Source organism: Rhinolophus sinicus, linkage group LG09 (genome assembly GCF_036562045.2).
Source record: "Rhinolophus sinicus isolate RSC01 linkage group LG09, ASM3656204v1, whole genome shotgun sequence".
In the NCBI taxonomy this organism is placed as follows: domain Eukaryota; kingdom Metazoa; phylum Chordata; class Mammalia; order Chiroptera; family Rhinolophidae; genus Rhinolophus; species Rhinolophus sinicus.
The window spans coordinates 40979903-41002841 of record NC_133758.1 but is presented as its reverse complement, the minus strand read 5'-3'; the positions used below and the strand labels follow the sequence as shown (position 1 = coordinate 41002841).

Below are 22939 nucleotides of genomic sequence, written 5' to 3'. Positions count from 1 at the left end.
GAAAGCAAGAGGCTGACAGCAGCACCTGTAAAAAGTCGCGATCCTTTGCTAAGTTACCAGACCTGAGCAAATTTTCAAATCCTGAAACCCTTGACTAAATACCACAGAAAGTACATACTGCAATGATTCCTATGAGACACACTACTGAAACTTGCCAGTTGAAGTAACCCCTACATTGCACCCTTGGCCTATGAAGGAAGAGCTATCATAGCAGGAAAAGCCAAATAGAAATCTTTTAAATTATCCTTCCTCACAGCCAACATAATAAGTTCAAAATGATAGATATTGCATCCTGGAGATGATGTGGAGATTAGTACTGCCATTAAAGATCTAAAGGAGGCAAAGATGGTGGTTACCAGCATGGCTTCATTTAAATCATTTATATCTGGCCCTTATAGAAGCCATCTTGGGGAATGATTATAGACCAAGTTTAACCAAATAGTATTCCTGATCATGGCTATCGTGCCAGACATGGCACTACTACTCCTCTTCTTGCTTTTCCTCCAGAAAGAAGAGTCTAAGACGAGCTGTTCCCCAGACCTATGTGAAGAAGTAGATCTGTGTAGCACAAGGAGTAGACTGTGGCAGTTATGACAATGCTCCTCTCAGACCTGTTTTAGGAGAATACTTGACTGCCAGCCTCTCTGGATTCACCCCCGCATTTGCCCTGAGGCCACACTTCCCATGGATGCTCCCAGGCAATGAGAGAGCACAGCAGAGGTGCTAAAATGGGCCCATTCTTACAATATGCAGGACTTCTCAGTGACTGTGATTCTGGGATTTCCCATCAACCTGGTCATATCTTTCTTGGCTCTGCACTGCAGTCTGAGACCTCTCCTACGCAATCTTCCATCCTTCCCTCTCTTCTTCATGATCTAAAGACTGCCCCACCTTCTGCCTGCTTCCCCAATAAATCTATTTCTTAGTGGATCGGAACTAACACATCCTAAAAGCCTGAAGGACTATGAGAGAATGAATCTGCATTTCCACTGACAATCAGAATGTTTTAAAAGTACACAAGGGGATTAAAGACTTGTTTATTTTTTTATTTACAATAAAGGTAACCAGTTAAGGGAAGCAGAGTCTGAAGATCATTAAAAAAATAAGCCTGTAACAAAAATGGCTTTGTATCTTAAAATTTGCATAAAACATAGCCAGAGCACAAAGGGGAAATGAAGCCTTGGTGCCAAGTTAAATGCTCACTAAACTGTTGGTGCCAGTCACACAAATGGGATCTGCCCAGAGCTGGTCTTACTTGTATTCCTAACTTGTCTGAAAATGTTTAGATTGTCATTCCTGGATCAGCACTTTTAGTTTGTGTATTGGTGCCAACAACACCTTTAATTTTGTGGTTTTCATTCATCTGCTATTGACTTGGCTGTTGATGCATGCAACCTCACCCATGGAATAATAAATGCTTCCCCAGTTCTGGTGGAGTAAACCTGGCTTAGAAGGCATAGTTTGGTGGATTCTGCTCAGACGAGTCAGGTTCTGCCAGGTTTGTGGTCGACATAACCTAAAATAAAGTGCAATGATCTATTCACTTTCCAGATATGTTCGGGATTTCAGGAGTAGTCCAAATTAATTTGGATCCATGAAACGTGTGATTTTCTGGGAATCACCCAGAACTAAGGGATCTGACAGTTATTCTTATTTTTGGTGACCAGTAGACAAACCATTTAATGTCTCTGTGCCTTCAATTTCCTAATGAATAAAATAATCCTTCCCTTTGAGAAGGTTGTGATACTTTATATATTGGTATGGAATGCCTTGAAATCCTTAATTGGGATAAGGGGGGAAAGTTCTCATATACATCATTTTCAAATTAAGGACAAAGAATTCGATAGACTTTGAGGCTCAGTTCATTAGGCTTTCTCAACTTAATTGATCTTATCTATGCTGAAATCTCTTAAATGAACATTTTATTGGCACGTTTTATTTTATTTTTCAAGGGTGTGGACTGCGCCTAGTATATCTCTGGCTGAGGTATCTAGTACCGTGACGGATAGTTAATAAGTGTACATCAACTTGCAGGAAGCAGTTTGGCAAAATGAAGAAGTCATTGACTAAGAATCCTGAGACCAGGGTTCAAGTTCCAGCTCTACTATTAATGCACTATAGAATCTTCCACAAATCTCTTGGCTTTAATTTTCTCTCCTGAGGAGGAGTACATTGGTATTAATCATTTCTTAAACAAAATTCAAGTTTAAAAGAAAAAAAACCTATCACAATTTGTGAAGTTGTTACTCTTTTACATTATTTTAACTATGAGCAACTTAAAAGAAAACAAATATGAACAGATTTATAATGAATACTTTTATATTTCATTTTTCTCAAAATCTGTACTGCTTTTTAAAAGACATTGTGGTATAATTCAGAGTGCTAGACCTGTGTTCTAAAAATGGATTTGCTACTAATTGCTTTGGGGGATTTGGGTAACTCATTTCACATTTGTAGAACTCAGTTTTCTTATCTGTAAAATTAGGGTGTTACGTTAGATTAATTCTAAAGATACTTCTTACGCAGTCTAAGTCCTATTTCAATCCTAATCGTCTAGAATTCTTCCAGGTGACATTTTTAAATGTCTGCATTTTTTTTTTCCTTACTATAGTGGTAATACTCATTTTAAAGTGTTCAAAGACTACAGAAATAATTTAAGTAAAAAGTCCATCATAATGCTATCCCTTACAAATTAGGGTTATAAGCTTGGTATATAATCTTTCACTGAAATACTTATATATATTATTATTATTACTATTATTTTATAAAAATGAGGGTGTGTCATACATACTTTTATGATATTTGTTTTTTCATTTAATAATATGTAATGAACATCTTTCAACTGGATATGTATGTGGCTCTATCCCATTCTTTTTCATTATACTTTTCCATTGAACGGATGTATCCAACTTATTTATTGCCTATTGAACATTTAAATTGTTTTAAAATTTTTATAATGGGAATCCTGGATCATCTCTAGGCATCTTTGTTCATCTATTTCTGTACAACTTTGGAAATATTTATTTAAGGTAAATTTCTAAAAATTGAATTTCTGGATGAAATGGTACAATTTCATTTTTCGAGCCGAATTGTTCCCGAAGGAAGTGTTAACAATTTACATTTCCACAAATTATGTATGAGATAAGGACACTATGCCGTGCAAAGCAGGCTAGTTCAGGTGTACCTGGCAAGAATTGGGGAGGTTTATTATCTAGTTTGGGCCTTGCCTCAAAATAAACCTAGACTAGTGCTGACATAAACGATATACCCTTAATTCAGGTCTGGATGGTCTGCCACCAGGCATATCACATGCGGTCCCAGAAAGCAGAATTTAAAATTTACAGAAATAGCAGACAGGTAAGTTCTGGATCAATTGAAAGTCAAAACTTTCTAGCATCAGAATTTTCCTATAAAAAAGTGCATTGCTTCTTAACTAGTGAGTAATGAGTCACTATATTATAAATGGTGATCAATCAAGGGTTGCATAACCTTTTGTCAAATAAGTGATTAGATATGATATGATCTCTAAAGTTTCCTTCAGATTCTAAGGCTCAAGGACACCCAGATTGGAAGGATAAGAACTGTGGGGTTAAATCCTCCCGCAGGCATTTCCCTCCCTAGATTCTGCTTCATGTCAGAATAACAATTTTTATGTCTTCTCTATCCTCCATATTTGAATATTTCATTAGGTTAATTTTTATAAGTTTAGATAACTACCTCATTAGAACTCAATTTTAATACTTCTACTTTCATTCAATTATTCAACAAATATTTATTGAGTCCCTACTATGGGCCGGCAGTGTACTAGCTGGGGATCTGACAGTGAACAAAACAGACAATTCCTACTCTTATGGAATATATAGATTATGCATGTAAACATAGGCTATATTTGCAGGCAACCATAAAGACTTTATTTTAACTAACTATAAAATTAATTAGATAGGCTGTCCAGTAAATCTGAATATGTTCATTAAGAAAATCGGAAACATAACTAATATTGATTTTTTTTCAGTAGACATAAAGCAAAACAGAAAGCAGAAATAATTACCAGAACATTTGAGGTAAAGGTAAGAGCCAACGTAATTATCTAATTCAAAAGTAAAACAAACAAAAACATTTATTCTGATTGTCTAGGAAATTGCATCTGTGTTCCCTTTTCACCTACAGGTCTTCATGAGCCCAAATTCTAAGATTAGAAACCTCTGACTACTTTAAGAACATGATGACTTCTCTGGCCTGAAGCTTAATGTCTCATTTCCTATGACAGAAAGGCTACAGAAACAAGAGAAAACAAGGAGAGAAAGGTCCAAAGGATGGCTTCGTTGAACTGTGTTTATGAAGAAAAATGCCAACGTGACCACATGTGTCATGGGGGAAAAGACCACAAACGATTTCCCAAAGAAATCCCTGAGCCAAAACTCTTTCTTAGGTAAAAATATCATTATGTCAGGGCACATTCCTCTCCTGTCATGCATGCATGAGCAGAATGCTTCCTGTTGAAAGCTCATTCTAAAAACGAAATGCAGTTCCATGGGAAGCCAAGCTTCCCACAAAGGCAGGACAGAGTAAACAAAATAATCTTCCCTTTCAGTTACAATTTGTGGTTTTAGGTAGGATCTAGAATATTCAGGGAATAGGAATCAGGGGATAAAATTTGAGAAATTCTGATACTTTGAAATACAGCCACACCCGTTAAATTTGGCCAATCTCGTTTTTTAAAAACTCAGCGAGGAAATTTTTATAGTTCAGGAGCTTAAAAAAAATTGGTCAAATATTTTTTTAAGGTTCTCAACCTTATAAAGTTTCCCAACCCATTCAGTGGAAACCATTACCTTTTATCCCATGATCCAAATGTTTTCTCTGATCATATATAACTAACAGGTAAAGCAGCAGATATGATCCCTTTTCTATAACTTGGAGTTTAACCTATTTGATGTTATATTTTTACTTTAGACAGTAACTCCTTTCTTCTTATTATCCTCAGGGAGAGCTCTGTATCATGATATGGAATGAACACTTTCACATTTTTTAGGTTGCAACAAATGAAATTGCCAGTTTTAGACCATTTTTGACCTATTAAAACAGCAATTTCACATGGTTTAATTCAAACAGGGTCTCATCTTTCTAGATGTATCTTCATTTGTAATTTGAGGCTATTCAACAAGATGAGTTCAAAGATTCTATGTGTAATATTCTATGATTATAAGAGTTATAGGATCAAGTTCATACACAGATAAACAGGGGAATGCATACATCGGCACCATTTGCTATTATAAATACAGAAGGAAAAACAACTCCTTTAACAAGTATTTATTGAACACCTACTTTGGACAAGGCCCTACTAAGTAGGTACTTTTATGATATCCAAACGTTAGAGGTTATTGGGCTATTTATGGAGAGAAAATTCTAAAATGTTTTTGTGCTTGAATTTTTTGAGCTTTAAGCCAAATTTAACTTTGTGTATGTCAAACACTTGTTCTTGCTTAGAAACTCTAAAAGTAAATACTTAACAATTACAATCATAATTTTCTTCCAGTGCCTTCTGGAGCTCTGGGCTGTGTCTATGAATTAGAAGGAACAAGCTGCCCCATAAGAGTTTCACAACTTCTTTCAAGCACTCACTTCATTACAAAGAGTAATTTATGGAATTATAAATGCGCCAGATTCTCCCTGAGTAGGTGCTCATTCTTAGGAATAAGTGATAAATCATTAAAAATGCACTAACTCTTTTAGACAATCAATCATTCATTCCACAAACATTGCTTGGGTGTTTATTATGTCAGGCATTGGGTTAGGATTTGAGATATGGAACTAAAATCTTCCTCTCTTCAAAGAGATCACACTCTGTTGGACAAAACAGATAAGTAAACATATACTTGCACAACCGTATGACAAGTTTGTGCAAAGTGCTATAATGACAGAGAATTGCGGGAGGGGGGCACTGGAGCACTTTACAAAGAAGGTGACATCTGAATTGGAATTTGAAGATATAAAAAGTTCACCACGCAGTAGGGGTCGGGGAGTTGGGTGGGGAAAGGCTAATTAAAAAAGGTGGGCAAAACATGAACACCTGAAAGAATATTCTATACTCATAGGAAGGTGGGAACACCTATATGGTATAGAGTGTGAGGCAAAGATATTAAAGGAAATAAGACTAATTAGGTAGATTGGAACCAGCTTTTGTAGTCCTAAAGGCCAGCTGAAGAATATGAACTGTTTTGTATGTAATAGAAAACCACTGAGGTTACCTTTAAGCAGTAGAGTAGCATCATCAAATTAGAAAAATTTGAAAAATTATCAAATGACAGTGTGGATAATTTGAAAATGGAGTTAAGTTGGAGGCATCGAGATCAGTTAAAAGGCCATTCTGACAGTGTGGAAAAGAGATGAGGAAGGGCTAAGTTTAAAAGAGTAAAACATTCTAGTCCACCACTGACTAGTACCCAGAAACTTAAAATCATTCATGTGTTTCATTCAATCCTGAGTTCCATCTATTCACAAATTGATCGATCTGAATCTGTATAATGCCAAAACAACTGATTTAACTAGTTTTTTTCAACAAATTGGCCAGTTTTTGTGGCACAGCATAGAGATAATCATCTGTTCATTAATTGCCATAAAAGCATTTAGACTGGGAGACAAAGAGCAAGTTTTTAGCTTATGAAAGGGTTTTTATGACAAAGTGGTTACCCAAAACACATTTGTTCTAGGTGAGAAAAAATTCTAATATCGTATTTAAATCCTCCTTCTTGAGTATCACATTAACTCATTATATTAACTTAATTTTCTCTGCAAAGAGTAAAACTGTTTGCAGAGGTAATCTAACAGTAGAGAAGCAAAAATTCAGAGTTTATTTGGAATCTTTCAGGTAAGGACTTCTTAGCAGCGACAGTGCAATCTTCTTATGTTTTTGCTTAGATTAATTTAAAGATTTATTTTCCTTATTTGGAACATGTCTATAAGAGGCAAGCTAGGTTATAGCAAACTAGGTTATAGCAAACCTACGAGTCAAAATTTGCTAAAGATGAATTATACAAATGAATTATACACATGACAAAAATAAAATTTTATTCTCAATTCTAGATATCAGATAACTGGTTGGTAGTATTTTCATTCTAGTTATTAGACAAATATTTGGAAGGAATGATTCAAATGAAAGAGTAAATTAGCAGTACTCTCATGGACTGAGAGTCAAAGGCACATGTTTCTCATGGCCAAAGGCAGGCCTGAGTGAGAGAGAGCCCTTTAGGGTGCCTACCTATATACTGGCAAGAAAAAAACTAAAAATGGTTGCCCGGGAGATGAGTAAAGATGTGTCCTGAGGTTGCAGGACTAAATTCTAGCACAGTGAAATTAAAAGGGGAAAAAAATGGTTACCTATATAAGTGGATTAGCAAATTTTGAATAATGTCCAGATCTTAACTTTTCTTTTTCTTTTTTTTTTATTGGGGAATATTGGGGAACAGTGTATTTTTCCAGGACTCATCAGTTCCAAGTCAAGTCACTGTTTTCAATCTAGTTGTGGAGGGCGCAGCTCTCTGGCCCATGTGGTAATCGAACCGGCCACATTGGTATTACGAGCACTGCACTCTAACCAACTGAGCCAATCAGCCGCCCCAACTTTTCATTCTTTTAATGGTGTCTTGCAAAGCAAAAGTTTTGAATTTTGATGAATTAAATTTATCAGTTGTTTATTTTATAGATTATGCTTTCAATGTTGTATCTAAGAACTCTTTGCTTGACCTCAGGCCATGAATATTCTTTCCTATATTTTCATTAAAAGTTTTATGGTTTTACATTTTATACTTAGAGCTATGATATATTTTGATTTAATTTTTGTATAATGTATGAGGTTTAGGTGGTTAATCGTTTTTCGGGTTTTTTGTTTGTTTGTTTGTTTGTTTTGCACATATATATCCAATTGTTTCAACACCATTTATTAAAAAGATGATCCTTTCTCCATTGAATTGTCTTAGCATCTTTTCTACAACATATATTCCTTTAGTTTCCCATCTTCATGTTGTAACTGTCTTAAGTATTACATCTATGTATATTACCTTTCAGTCCAAAGTTCTTTCTACATATATTTCTTTTCTATCTCACTAGGAGAATCTTATTTATTTAAATGAATGATTTTCTTGCCTTTGGATTTCTCTTTAAAAATTTCTCTTCTTTGCCCCCCACTCTGGCAGGGGATGAAGGTAGAAGTGGAGGAGGGTGGTGGTGTGTTAGTTGAGTGCCTTTGGTTATACACACAGAAACTGATTTTGACTAACTTAAGCAAAAGTCATGATATTGTGAGGAGACTGGTGAGTTTACTGAATTGAAGAAAAAGGTGAACAATTGTTCTTCAGAAAGGGTACGGAGCTGGGAAGACTCAGATTGTCAACAGTAGGAATTTATGGAATTTCTCCCTGGGTTCTATCATTGAGTAACTTGGCACCGATTGATTTTCTGCCCTTTGGAACCTCTGTTCCAGAATCAGATACCTGGCAGAGAAAATCCAGTCAGTCTAGTGTAGACCACTGGCTTACCCTAGTGCCTATGAAGAATGCTGTGTTGTGATTGGCAGCACTACCATGAACATATGGAAAAGAAAAAGGGAAATTCTCTGAAGAAAGTAATGTTTAGTTTGTACAAGAGGGAGGAGTGGTGCATGTCAGATTTACAACACTGAAAAGCCTATTACACAGTGTTATAACTTTTGCTTTTAACTATCAATGATAAAGAACTTAAAAGGATTAGAATTATCTATTATATTATATTTACCTAGGTATTTGTCATTTATATTGCTCTGTCTTCATTCTTGATGCTCCAAATCTCTTTCTGGTATTATTTCCTTTATGTCTTAAGAACTTCAATTAGTAACTCTTTTAAAATGGGTTTATTGGTGATAAATTCTATTAGTTCTTCTTCATCTGAGAATGTCTTTATTTCACCTTCATTTCTGAAGGCTATTTTTACTGGATATAGAATTCTGGGTTGACAATTTTTGTGCTTTCAGTGCTTTAAAAATTATCCATTTTGTTCTTGCCTATACAATTTCTAAGGAGAAAATTGTAGTCATTTGAATAATACATCAATTTTCTCTTGCTGCTTTCAAAATATTTGTCACAGTTTTAAATGTGATGTGTTTAGGCATAGATTTCCATTTACATGAACTCATACAAATTCACAGTCAAATTCATAGAATCAGAGAATGGATAGCATGATACAGTGTCAGGTGGTTGCTGGATTTACCATGGTGATCACTTCTTTAGTGTAGGGAATAAAATCAACAATATGATAATAACTCTGTATAGTGCTAGATGGGTACTGTTGAATAATGACGATGTACACCTGAAACTAATATAATATTGTATGTTAGCTATATTTTAATAAAAATCTTTAAAAAATAAGAAAAAGAATGGATGGCAGTTTCCAGGGGCTGGGTACAAGGGAAAATGGGGAGTTACTAATCAACAGGCATAAGTGTCAGTTAAGCAAGATAAAGCTCTAGAGATATACTGTACAACATTATACCTATAGTCAACAATAAGGTATTCTGCATTTAAAATTTTTAAAAGGGTATATTTCGTGTTAAGTATTCATACCACAAGAGAATAATTTTTTTTAAAAGAATTGTATGCTCTTACTTCTTTGAGCATATTTTGTCAGTTATAGCCAGCATTTACGACACATTAACATCTGTCAATTCTTATGCAAGTTGAAATTTTCCTTTATTTAGTTCTGTTCTTATCATCCAGTGATAAGTCTGGGACATGGGCTGTGGTCTGTCCCTTAATTCACTTCTCAAAGTCTTTGGTATTCTGTTTAGGATCAGATCCACGCGTGCATAGCTCAAGGATGAGCCCAGGAGTTCATAGACAACTTTATGGATTTTCTTCCAATGTTCCCACTTTCTCTATGATCTCCATGGTATTTCTTGTATCCTGAAGCCCCCTTTTCAATTTTCTAATAAAGCTGGATTTCTCTTCACCCTTCCTGAGATTGGCTCCTCTGGGGCTGAGTAGCAAAACAACAGAAAGAAACAAAAAAGCAACAGGAATTCACCTCACCCTTTTGGGACCACAGCTCCTTCAATCAGAAAAAAAATGTTCCCCTCTCTGTTTTAGGTACTGAGGGTTCCAGCTGCTGCTTTTCTCCCTGCCACTGCCACTACCATAGCATGATTGACTAAGGACTGGGGCATAAGAGAATGGAAAAGATTCCAAAGAGGTAAAGAAGAGCAAGGTTCCCCCACTTTTTTTTCTGAGTGTTAGCTGATCTTTTTCTTGTTCCTCAAGTCAGAACTACCTTGTTTCCCCAAAAATAAGACCTTACTGGAAAATAAGCCCTAGCATGATTTTTCAGGATGCCATCCCCTAAACATAAGCCCTAATGCGTCTTTTGGAGCAAAAATTAATATAACACCTGGTCTTATTTTTGGGGAAACATGGTAGGTTTTCTCCCACAGCTATGTTCATGCCCACATCTGCTTCTTGATTTGGGGCTACCCTACGTTCAAACTGGAAGTTACCAGAGAACAAGAAATGGTCATCTCACCCTATTTGGTTGTGTTTTGAATTCTTTTCTTCTGCCATCTGCTTACTACTATTCACTTTTCAGAGTCTTCAGATATCTGCTCCATGTATTTTTGGGAGAGACAAAATGAAATGTGCTTGCTCCATCTTACCTAGAACTAGAAACTTAACAGATAGTTTATAAAATTATGCCAGCACTTTCAACAGATTAAAATTGCAGGATTGCTTCCATTAAACTAATATTTTGTTTCTCCATTCGCCTAACTGTAAGAAAATAACCTAGTTCAACTACATGTAAAGTTTATTATTCATTAACCCAGCAGAGATATTGTTTTATTTTCAGATATCAGAGGCATTCTTCTTGATGATTTCCAAAAACATTTTGCCAATGTTGTCTCCACTTTCTTCTGCTGTTTTCTGTTTTACTTTGCTGAAAGACTACAATACATTCAATTATATGAAGACAAAATTTGTATTTAGGATTAAAAAATAATAGAGTATTACATTGCTTGACTTGACAGCAATTTAAATCCCTGCATGGCTGGACCATTTGATTATTCTATTTAAAGCAACTAATAACAACATAAAAAGTCCCAAAATACCAAAGACTAGCCAATTGAATGATCAGTGAAACAAATAGGGAAATATTTTTAAAGTGTGTGCCACCTTCTAATGCTACCACAATGTTATATCCTTTTTTATAAGAAATCTTTCTCTTTGTGTACCTAGTTTTTAAATGCTACTTACACTTATTAAATCTTAAGACCTCCTTGGTTTTTCATAAAACAAAAATTTCATGAAAGAAGGACATATAGGCAAGAGCTCCTTCTCCCAAATAGAGTGCTAACTCATTGAGAGCAGAAATCACATCTTTGTTGATATATGCTATAGGGTTAAGTACAATGCCTGGCAAATGAAACTGCCAAAGATAGAAAGGAATATGGATTATAAACCTGGACATTAAAGAAGACACATAAAGACAGACCGTGCAGAAAGAGCTGCTGATAGGAGAAGATTTTGTATGTCTCAAGGCTCAATGGAATTGGCTAGAAGTGAGGAGGAAGAGTTCAATGAAATTTACCTAGTGTCTTGAGGATTGTGGTAGGAAAAGAAGAGTAGTTGCAAATGAATATACCTGGCTTTTCGGGTAACAAAGAACAAAATGTATGACTCTGTCTTAGTGTATTAACCTGATGACATTCGTTTAATAATCTCTGTTCAGGAACTTGTAGCAATTAGAAATACAGCACATCTTTACTATGTAAAGTATTCCTTATCTAATAAAACTTTGATGTATAGCATAGATTTTTAAGAGAATTCGTATAAACTTTTCCCAAGTCTCCCTCTCACTCCACAAGTGAAAGAAAAAAATGTAGTTTGAAGTGGAGATACCAAATACACATTGTTTATCCCAACAGATACTTACAGGACTACAATGCAATGAAGAAATGCTGAAAGGGGGAAGACGGGCTAACACCAGTCACTCTAATTGATGGTAGGAAAATGATCCTGTCAAGAATACATATGGAAAGCCCACAAATAACTATGAAAGTTGAGGTCACAACATTCCAAATTTAGGCTTTTTAGAATGAGCTAGCTACATGGTATATAGGTAGGGAGCTAAGACTTAGTAGAAGAGACTATCTGTTTAAAAGCAGAGTGTTTCCCAGAAAAAAATACACAGATTTCTCCTTGTGAAGCTGTTGAAGACATCTGCTCTCACACCAACCTACTTATTAGAGTCCAACCATTTCATTTTTAGGATTTCCTAAGTACCTAGAATAGTGTTCTGCACATTATAAATCTTGGTATGAAAGAATCGAGTTCACCACTCTGTAGTCATATTATGTATACCTGTTGTTTTGATTCCATTTAAAGTATCCCAGTGGATTTTCTCCAAAATACGCATAGAAGTTATGAAGTTTATAATTTACTGCCAATCCTAAATTCACTACTTTACTTGATTTAATCATCAACACAGTGCTTTTGAATGCAGTGGGCATTCATTAAGTGTCTGAAGGACAAAGGTATAAATAGATGAATTCGCTGGACTATAACCTCTGATGAAGGAAAGGAATTGACCCATTCTTTTTTTGTGGTTCCCTGCACCCAACTTTCAGAGCCAGCACGCCCATGATGAAAGAACACCCTCTGAATGAAACTTCACAACTGCTCTCTCATTACCACTGGGCTTCTGGCATCCAGCACGTCTTAGAGTCCTAGTGTTAAGGAATGCATTCTGAGCCTCTGCCGGCACAGGCATGTCACAGTGATGCTTCTAAAACAAACCGGAGCTCAGATTGGTTTCAAGTCTTCACATGTTTTTGATGGAAGGTGCGCTGGCAGCTGTTGTCATCATTAGCCTTGTGGCAATACTTTTCCCTTAAGTGTCTTATGTCTCCTATGAAAGCTTAGAGCTAGTTAAATAGGGAGGGACTTTGGAATACGTGCCAATGTCAAACAGTAAAGTTTTTATTTTCTCCTGTTGTAACAGCTTTAAAGGTCTGAATTTCCAAATCTCGGTCCCTAAAACCACTCAGGATTTTAAGTTAGATAATGGGGTGAGAACAGGAGAATCCTAATTCCTTCTCCTCCTTTTATGATCTGTACCAAAGAACTAGTAAATAAAAGATTTGGAGCCTGCTAAGCATTTGGGTGTAGAATTCTCCCGCAATCTTGGTTTTTATGGGATGAGTGAGCTCTCCATCCAGTCTAGATATCTGCATCTATATAAACAACCCAAAACAGGTTTCAGTGGCATTAACATTCCCCCAGCAGCTGACCCAAGTGGCACATTTAGAAATCCACAATAACTAATGTTCATTAAGCCAGGCAATACTATATGCCTGGCGATATCTTCAGTACTTTGCATCATAATATTTGTACAAAACACTCTGAGGTAGATATTTATCTCCATTTTACACATGAGAAAACCTTGGATTAAAGAGGAATGGAACTTGCTCAAGTTTTCACCCACTATAAGGAAGACTTTTTAAAAAGGGTAATTAGCACTGCCTAATATTTTGAAAACATCCACTCTACCAGACTGTATATTCCTTTAAGGCAAGAACTATTATTTCCTTCATATTTGTATCCCCACAATACACAGAACAACACCTCATACATACAAACTTCTTAATAAAAGTTTACTGAGCAAACTAAAGGCCTCATACTTCTGGAGTGACTGTATGGTTCAGTGTCTTTCTCTCTCTCTCTCTCTCTCTCTCTCTCTCTCTCTCTCTCTCTCTCCAATGTTTTCATATTAGAGGATAAGTTTAAGTTCTGGAGCCCTCAGAGTCATTCATACTAACATATATACATACTCATTTACCAAGTTTACCAGATCCCTTCTTTGAATCCCAAAAGTTACAAGCCTCTGGGGCCAAAAGCAACAGCTGCTTAATAGGTGAACTTCAACACCAAGCAACAGGTTGGGACAGGCAATTAAGGATATGAAATCCATTTGAAATTGCAGGGGAAATTTTGGGAAGTAGAATGTGTTTATCAGAGCTGGAATTTGGCCAGGATTCTAAGGAAAACATCAATTACTCTTTGATAATATACAGTAGCATATAAACACAGTTTAACTAAATTTCTGGCTAAGGTAAGAATTCCAGAGACCCACAGAAGGGACACATCGTGGCTGGACAAATTCTTCCATGAGCAAGAGTTCTTTGTACTTTTATAGTAACCTCTCATATCTAACAAAGAAAACCTCTTGTCAGATTAGTAGCAAAAGTGAATCCTAGTTAATGGAGTTGAAGGAAGGAAGAGGTGTTTCCAGCAGTTCAATCTATTGTGCACGTTTAATTTATTTAGATAGCTCCCTTCAGCAAAGTAACAAAATAGTCTCAATTATCTCAATGTAGAATTTTGAGACCCCAAGAGAGCTGATTTCATCAAAATCAGACAGCACCTCTCTGACCATGATAGCTTAGGTGTGATCTCACTTGACATGAAAGTGAGGCAATGGATTGGGTAACTTTCCAAGGTCTCTAACCACCTTCAAGACAGGAATTCTACTATGGGATCTAAACCAAAATATAACAAATAAAAAAGAGGAGGTGATAAATAGATTTCAGAGATATACCAAATACGTACAATGTGTGGACTTCATTTGAAAGCTAACAAAGCAATTGTGTGTGTTTTTTTTAATGAACTAATTGGAGAAATTGAACACCAATTGAATATTTGATGATATTAAGGAATTTCTATTAACCTTTAAGTGTAACAATGATATATATATTTTAGAGATGCATACTTCAGTGTTTGTAAATGAAATGATATAATGCCTAGGATTGGCTTTGACATGATATAAAGTGGAGAGAAGTTGGTGAGGGTATAGATGAAACATAATTGTCCGTGTGTTGATAATGCCTGATGCTTAAGATGGGTATATGTCAGGTTTTGTTACACTACTTTCCTTCACTTTTGCATGTTTGAAATTTTCCACAATAAAACTTCTTTAAGTAAGTTAATATGACTATTCACCATAGGTTTGAGCATAGATAGGGTGAGCCAGGACTCAAATCAATTTCCAGTAACAACTATTTTCTTTCAAAAAATAAAACCATACAAGAATGTAAATAAATGATAGTGACATTTTATAGCAATATCTTGAACGTTTTCTAATTCATAAAAGAAATTTTCTAAAACTTAACAAATTTTAAAACATAAACCCTTATGCTATTATTTACTTTGTACTTTTGAATTTGTTTTTAATTTACCCTAAAGCAAACAAATCACATTGTTTTTCTAAACTCCAACTGAGCTGATCCCAATCAATTAATGTTTTATTGACTAATAGATGAAGCCAATGCAGTTTGGTAGGGTGTGTTTAGCACTGTTTTCAAATGTGCAACAAAATCATTCGTTGTGTGTTTGTAAAATTCCAAATAAAATTTACTGTATCTGTAATGCACTCATTAACCTGCTAAAAGATATTGTGAGTACCAAAAAGGTGGGAAGTCGTACCTGCCTTTGAGAACTTACAGTCAAATTTGAAAGACGAGATTTATGTAAGAAATAATTAGAGCATAATAAAAGTCTGAATACTCAATAAATTAACTTGCACTGCTAATCAAACCTATAGTGTTTTTTTATCTCTAAACAAAACTGAACCCAACCAATTAATCGTTCAGTCCAGATTCCTACATCGCTCTACTTATTTCATTTATAATTATTGTTATATTATTACTGCTTCAATTTTTTTTAGAGTCTGTTGCCTGAACTTCTTTAAGCATATGTGCAGGCAGACTGTGAATGCACCCAATATGTTCCCTTCCTAGTGTTCACACTTTGCCTAATCCCCTACTCTTGAGTGTGGGCTTCTAACCAATAGAATAGGACAAAATAATGGGATGTCCTATCACTCCTGTGATTACATTATGTTATATACCACTCGCTCTTGCTAGCAGACTCACTTTCGAGCCTCTCCTAATGGCTTTATGAACTAAACAGCTATGTTGGAAAAACCCACATAGCAAGGAACCCAGGGAAGCCTCAAAGACCTGCAGGCAGCAGCTAGGAGCTGAGGGTGGCCTCCAACTAACAGCCTGCAAGACTCAGGGCCCTCAGTCCTATATTCACAAAGAAAGTAATCCAGCCAACAAATTGAGTGAGTTTGGAAGCAGATTCTTCCCCAGTCACGCTTCCAGATAAGAATGCAGCCAGCCAACATTTTGATTACAGCTTGGTGAAACCCTAAGCCAAGGATTCAGCTAAGCCATGCCCGAGTCCTGACCACAGAAATTGTGAAATATAAAGGTGTGCCATTTTAAGCCAATAAGTTGGTGATAATTCTTTTACAAAGCAACAAAAAACTATTACAAAAGAAATTTAAAATTATAACATGTAAGAGTTCAACTGAATTCCTCTAGCTGTGTTTTGTTTTGTTTTGTTTTGTTTTTTAAAAAAAGCAAAACCAAAAGATTTACCTAAGGTCAGACTATCTTTAAAAAGGGTATTCTATTCTACCCTGAGAAAAAAAAATTTCAGATTTAGGAGGACACAGTAATTCCAGAAGAAATAACCTAGGAAATTTGGTGTGGGCAATATCTGAGTGAGAAAGGAAAATGGATATTCATTAACCTTCACATTTTAAACCAACTTTGCTCTCCTGGGACACTTGGCCATTATTTGTTATCCTTTTTTATATATTGTTGGATTTAATTTGGTAAAATTTAAAATTTTTTGAATGCATGTTTATGAAGAATACTGGTCTGTAGTTTTCTTGCAATGTCTTTGTGTGGTTCTGATATCTGAATAATGCTGTTCTTAGAGAATAAATTGAAAAATATTCCCTGTGCTTCAATTTTCAAGGCTTCTATACCCTTATTTATGTTTTATCACTTGTTCTATCAATATAGAGACTATGTTGAAATCTCAGGCTCAAACTGTGAACTTGTCTATTTTTTTCTTTCAATTCTATCAGTTTTTGCTTCACGTGTTCTGAAGTCTGTCATTAGACATATAAACATTTAGAATCGTTATGTCCCCTTGGTAATTAACCCCTTTATCATTATGAAATGAGCTTCTTTATCCCTGATAATATTCTTTGCTCTGAGATGTATTTTGGTTGATACCATTATAGCCACTATATTGTACTTTTGGTTAGTGTTAGCATTCTTTTTCCATTCTTTCATTTTTAAAGTTATTTGTGTCTTTATATCTAAAGTAGCCTTCTTGAGACTATTTATATTTAACATGACTGTTAATATGATTGGGTTTAAATTTTCCATCTTGTTGTTTTATTTCTATTTAGCCCACCTGCTCTTTGTACCATTTTTCTTCTTTATTCTAATTTTCTGCATCTTCTAATTTTTGGATTAATTCTTATTATTCCATTTTATCTCCTTGATGTCATATCAGTTATAATTCTTTGTTCCAGTTTACATGTTTCTATTTATGTGTGTGCAGTTATTTTAGGATTTATTAAAATCCTAAATCTTATTTAGGATAAACTACCATCAAATAATATTATATCATTTCATATACAATAGTCTTCCCCCTTATCTATGGTTTCACTTTCCATGGTTTCAGTTACCCATAGTCAACCATGGTCTGAAAATATTAAATGGAAAATTCCAGAAATAAACAATACATACGTTTTAAATTGCATGTCATTCTGAGTAGCATGATGAAATCTCGTGTGTTCCAGTCTGTCCTGGCCAGTACGTGAATCATTCCTCTGTCCAGCATATCCACACTGTGTACACCACACACCCATTAGTCACTTAGTAGCTGCCTCAGTTATTTGATTGGTTATCAGAGAGAGAAGAGGGACCACATTCACATAACATTTATTACAGTATATTCTTATAATTGTTCTCTTTTATTAGTTATTGTTAATAACTAATATAATTACTAATTAGTAATAACTAATTACTGTGTCAAATTTACACATGTATATTAAACTTTATCATAAGCATGTATGTATAGAAAAAAACATTTTATATACATGGTTCAATACTACCCATGGTTTCAGGCATCCGTGAGGGTCTTGGAACATATCACCCATGGATAAGGAGGACTAGTTTATAGTACAAGATGGTTACAGCAGTATACTTCCATTTCTCTCCTCCTGGCCTTTGTACTACTGTTTCATACATTTTATTTCTGCATATGTTATAAATCTCACAATATGTTATTAATATGTTTAAGCAGTCAGTTATCTTTTAAAGATATTTTTTAAATAAGAAAAAATGTCATCTCTATTTACGCACTTATTTACAATTTCTAGTATTTTTTATTCCTTCATGAAGATCTAGATTTTCATCTGGTATCATTTTCCTCTTTAACATTTCCTATAATGTAGATCTGTTGGTGATGAATTATTTCAGCTTTTGTTTGTCTGAAATGCATTTTGCCTTTATTTCTGAAAAATATGTCTACTTAATGGAGAATTGTAAGTTGACAGATTTTTATTTTCAGCACTGCAAATGCTGCTCCACTATGTTGTGGCTTGCACTGTTTCCAACAAGTAGTCTGCCATCATTCCAACAAGAAGTCTTGTGTCATTGTCACAAGGAGATAAAATGTCATCGGCATTCTTTCTGTCAATATACCTACAATGTACCTACAAGCCAAGAAATGCCAAGGATTCTTCTGGACATAACATGTTTTATTTTTCTGGACATAACGTGTTTTATTTTTTTACTGAATGCTTTTAATATGTTTTCTTTATCACAAGTTTAATCTTTTCCCCTTATCATGTTTTTTTTTTTTTTTTTTTTTATTGGGGAAGGGGTACAGGACTTTATTGGGGGAACAGTGTGTACTTCCAGGTCTTTTTTCTAAGTCAAGTTGTTGTCCTTTCAATCTTAGTTGTAGAGGATGCCGTTCAGCTTCAAATTGTTGTCCTTTCAGTCTTAGTTGTGGAGGGCGCAGCTCAGCTCCAGGTCCAGTTGTCATTGCTAGTTGCAGGGGGTGCAGTCCACCATCCCTTGCAGGACTTGAGGAATTGAACTGGCAACCTTGTGGTTGAGAGACCACCAGACCATGTGGGAATCAAACCTGCAGCCTTCGGAGTTAGGAGCATGGAGCTCTAACCACCTGAGCCACTGGGCCAGCCCCCCCTCCTTATCATTGTTTTTAATATTTTCCTTTTATCACTGTGTTTTTTTTTCATGGTGTTCATTCTTTATAAATCTTATCCTTAGAGTTTGTTGAGATTCTTCGATTTCTAGGTTTATTGTTTTCAGTTGTTATTTCTTCAAATAATGTTTTCATTCCTCCCTCTCACTTCTCTCCTTTGGCAATTCCAAGTCCATACATACTAGACCGCCTGAAGTTTCCCACGGTTCACTGATGCACTACTGATTTTTCAAATATCTCTGTGTATTAGTTTCCTAAGACTGCTATGACAAATTCCCACAAACTGGGGTTTAAAACAACAAAAAGTTATATTCTCACAGTTCAGGAGGCCAAAACGCCAAAATAAAGGTATTAGCAAGTTCCTTCTGGACACGCTAAGGGAGAAACTTTCCTATGCCTCTCTCCCAGCTTCTGGTAGTTGCCAGAAGTCCTTGGCATTTCTTGGCTTGTAGGTGCATCACTCCAATCTCTGCTTCTATCTTCACATGGCCTTCTGCCCTTCTTAGGGCTTTCCTCATTTTTCTCCTTTTTCTCTATGCTTCACTACCTGATTGTATTGTCTGGAAACTGTCCTTTCATATAGTCTGCTGCTGCTGCTGTTGTTGTTGTTGTTTACATTGTTTTAGTTGTTTCAGTAGGAGAGTAAATATGGACTCTGTTCTTCATCTTGTCCAGAGGCAGAAGTCTCCCACTAAATTTAAGGAATACAATATGACGTAAATACTCTCTCCATGAAATTTGGTATTTCTCATCCTGAAAAGTACATGTATGTTTCACACCGCATAATATCTCACATAGAATTAAACGACTAAAACAAAAAAAAAGCCAGGATTGTTTATTATGATAAATGATTTGAACAATTATAGGCATTCTTCTTCTTTAAAAAAAAAAAAAGAAACTTTTATTTATTTTAAGTGTGTTTTTCCACGACTCATCAGCTCCAAGTCAAGCAGTTGTTTCAATCTAGTTGTGGAGGACACAGCTCACACTGGTATATGCAGGGATCGAACCGGCAACCCTGGTGCTAGGAGCGTGGCACCCTAACCAACTGAGCCAACCAACCACCCCCGACACGTCCTTTTGAAGAACTGGATGTTCAAACCATTGAGTTATACATATCAGAGTTGTTAAAATGCACACCAACAACTTTGTTCTAGGAATAGATATCTTAACCCTGCAGAATCCAATGTTTGTAACTTTCCAGAACCTTTAAAAGAGGGGAGAAATTGAGTTAAACTGTTAAGTGTAGTTTATCTTTAAACTCTTCCATTTGGGGAATTTTTCATTGGTAGTTTTACTTAGTTTCTCAAAAGCCCTTCCGCTAGAACATGGAATTTGGATACTAATAAATCCTATGAAGTAAATAGAAATTTCTGCTAAGGCACATTGGTAGCTACCTATAACAAGACCTTTTAAAGTCTAGTAAATGACAAGAAATCTTCAATCACGGGCTGCCCAAATCCCATTTCATCACAGTCTCTATGCTTGCAAAGGGTCTGCTTAGTGATATATAAGGAAGAAATGGTATATCATTCATTCACTTTTTTTTTCTTCAAAACACTTGCTGGGTGGTTTACCCTATGACAGAATGGACACTAAGTTTGAATGTTGTAAATTTCCTGTGGTGGAGTCCAGTCTAAGAGTACAAGGAGAAAAGTTAAGGTATGAGAAAGCACTGAAAAGCAAATTCTTCAGCATTTAATTCTAGATGATGTAACTGAGCACCAGCACAAGAGACCTCACAACTCTACCCACACATTGTAAGCCTCAAAAATATCTGTCTCTGCAAGCCCAGACATTCGTTTAGCCTACAGCTGCTTTGGGTAGTGAGATTGCTTGACTTGCCATGGCAAGGTTCCGTGTATTATGAATATACAGTGGGGAAAAAAATTTTTGTGAATGGACCCAATTGTATAGTATGCATGTCCCACTAGGACTGATCAGAGTAAAGAGAGTGACAGAGTCTGCACTACATTCAGTCCATAACTGAATGGACTTTTTCTTCACCATGTTGGGAAAAGACTGTTCATTGGCACAGGTAGCCTTTTCTCAGATTTGTACATTGGATGCCAAAAATGGCAATAGTGACATTCTGAGTCACCCTTATGTCAGGTAGTAGATATTTATTCCTTCAGGAAATAATTTTTAACCAGAAATTAGTTCTAATTTCATAGTTTCAACCCTGTAGGAAAAGTTTCTCCTCAAACCCAAGATATTTCTATGTCCAGAAACAAGTTTAGGTTATTCAGGGAAAAGTCTCTGACTCTTTGTTATTGCTTAGGTGATATTTACCTATTGCTGAGTTACAAAGGACATCTCCTATTTCTTATTTTGTTCTCAGAGAAAAACATTTTTCATTTATGTCTGTAGCTTTGAGTCAGTCCTCAGGGTTTAGTTGCCTGACGAAGTAGAATAGCAATTCAAGACTGATGTTAGCTTCTCAGTGTTTTCAACATTATCTAGAAGCCTTTGTGTACTGGATCTCATTTGTTTCCTTATCTGTTGCATTTGGATAGAAATAATGACACAGGTGATACTACTTCTCAGTCTTTGAGAGGGACATATTTGTTTACAACTGGCAGAGCTGGGGTTTAGCACCTTTCATCAAGAAACAAGTATGAATAAAGCAATTATTACTAGGTATAATAATACTAACAATCAGACCCTATTTTTGGTAGTGCTCATATTCAGTTGGTCATCTTGAACAAATATGAATATGGCAGAGCAAGAACCAGCTTCATAATTTACCAAATCCAGGGCAAAATGAAAATGTGGAGCCCTTGCTCAAAAATTCTTTAATATTTCACAACAGAGCATTAAACCAAGAACAAGCCCTTTTAAGTACAGGGCCCTCTGTGATTGCACAGGTCACACACACATTGAGACAAAAGACATGGTGAAAACCCACTCATACTCTTTTGCTAAATGTCTTACCTAGTTGGATGATTGCACACATTATTTTATGATGTCTTAATACCAACGAGGAGAAGTTAACAGTAGTACCATTAAGAAAGAGAAAAATAGACCAGATCCCCGCTACCTTGTGCATGGTGGGCTTGCATCAGCCCTGGGAAAGGGAAGCAGGTCTATGGGTCCAAGCGTTGGGGCTGCGTACTCCAGACAAGGACTGGGAGGAGGCAGAGACAGCAAGGATAGGCCTAGAAAAACAACCAGGAAAAAAATATCATGGCAAATATCCACCAGGAAATCTAAGACATGGAGCAGCACATGGAGCATGGAGAGGAAAACTGCCCTTTCGGAGGGGGCGAAGGCCACCAGCTAGCAGGAAGTAATAGACGGGGACAGGCTCGCCGACTTGCCCCTAACTTCTGATGGGCCATACCTAATAGGCAGGTCAATGATGGGATGGGTGGAGGTGGAGATGATATGGAAATGTTCATGGAGGAGATGAGAGAAATCAGGAGAAAACTTAAGGAGCTGCAGTTGAGGAATTGTCTGCGTATCCGTATGGAGGAATTCTCACCAAGACCATCATGATGAATTTTGCCTTATGCTCTGACTCCTGCCATTTTCCATGAGATTAATATTGTGAATCCCACTGTTGTTTTCTTTTTCCTTGGATTTCCTCATATGCCTTTACTGATCTGTTTGCTGTGAACCTTATGTAATTTCCATGTGTCAGGTGGGTTCTATCTTACCAGCTTCTAACTGGAGATTGCCTTGGCACCCAGTTTTAAATTTCTGTCAACAGTAGTTTCACCCATTTGCATGGAAAAATGTAAAATTAATAAAGCAATTAAAAAGAGAGAGAGAGAGAGAGAAATAGCTGTTCGTTCAAAAGTTGGATTATGATCAAACGA

The 22939-nt window shown here is 36.0% G+C and overlaps 1 pseudogene; it reads left to right on the top strand.

Moving 5' to 3' along the window:
• The first annotated feature begins 22304 nt into the window (after positions 1-22304).
• LOC109452322 (protein BEX3) lies at positions 22305-22638 on the top strand (annotated as a pseudogene).
• Positions 22639-22939: the final 301 nt, after the last annotated feature.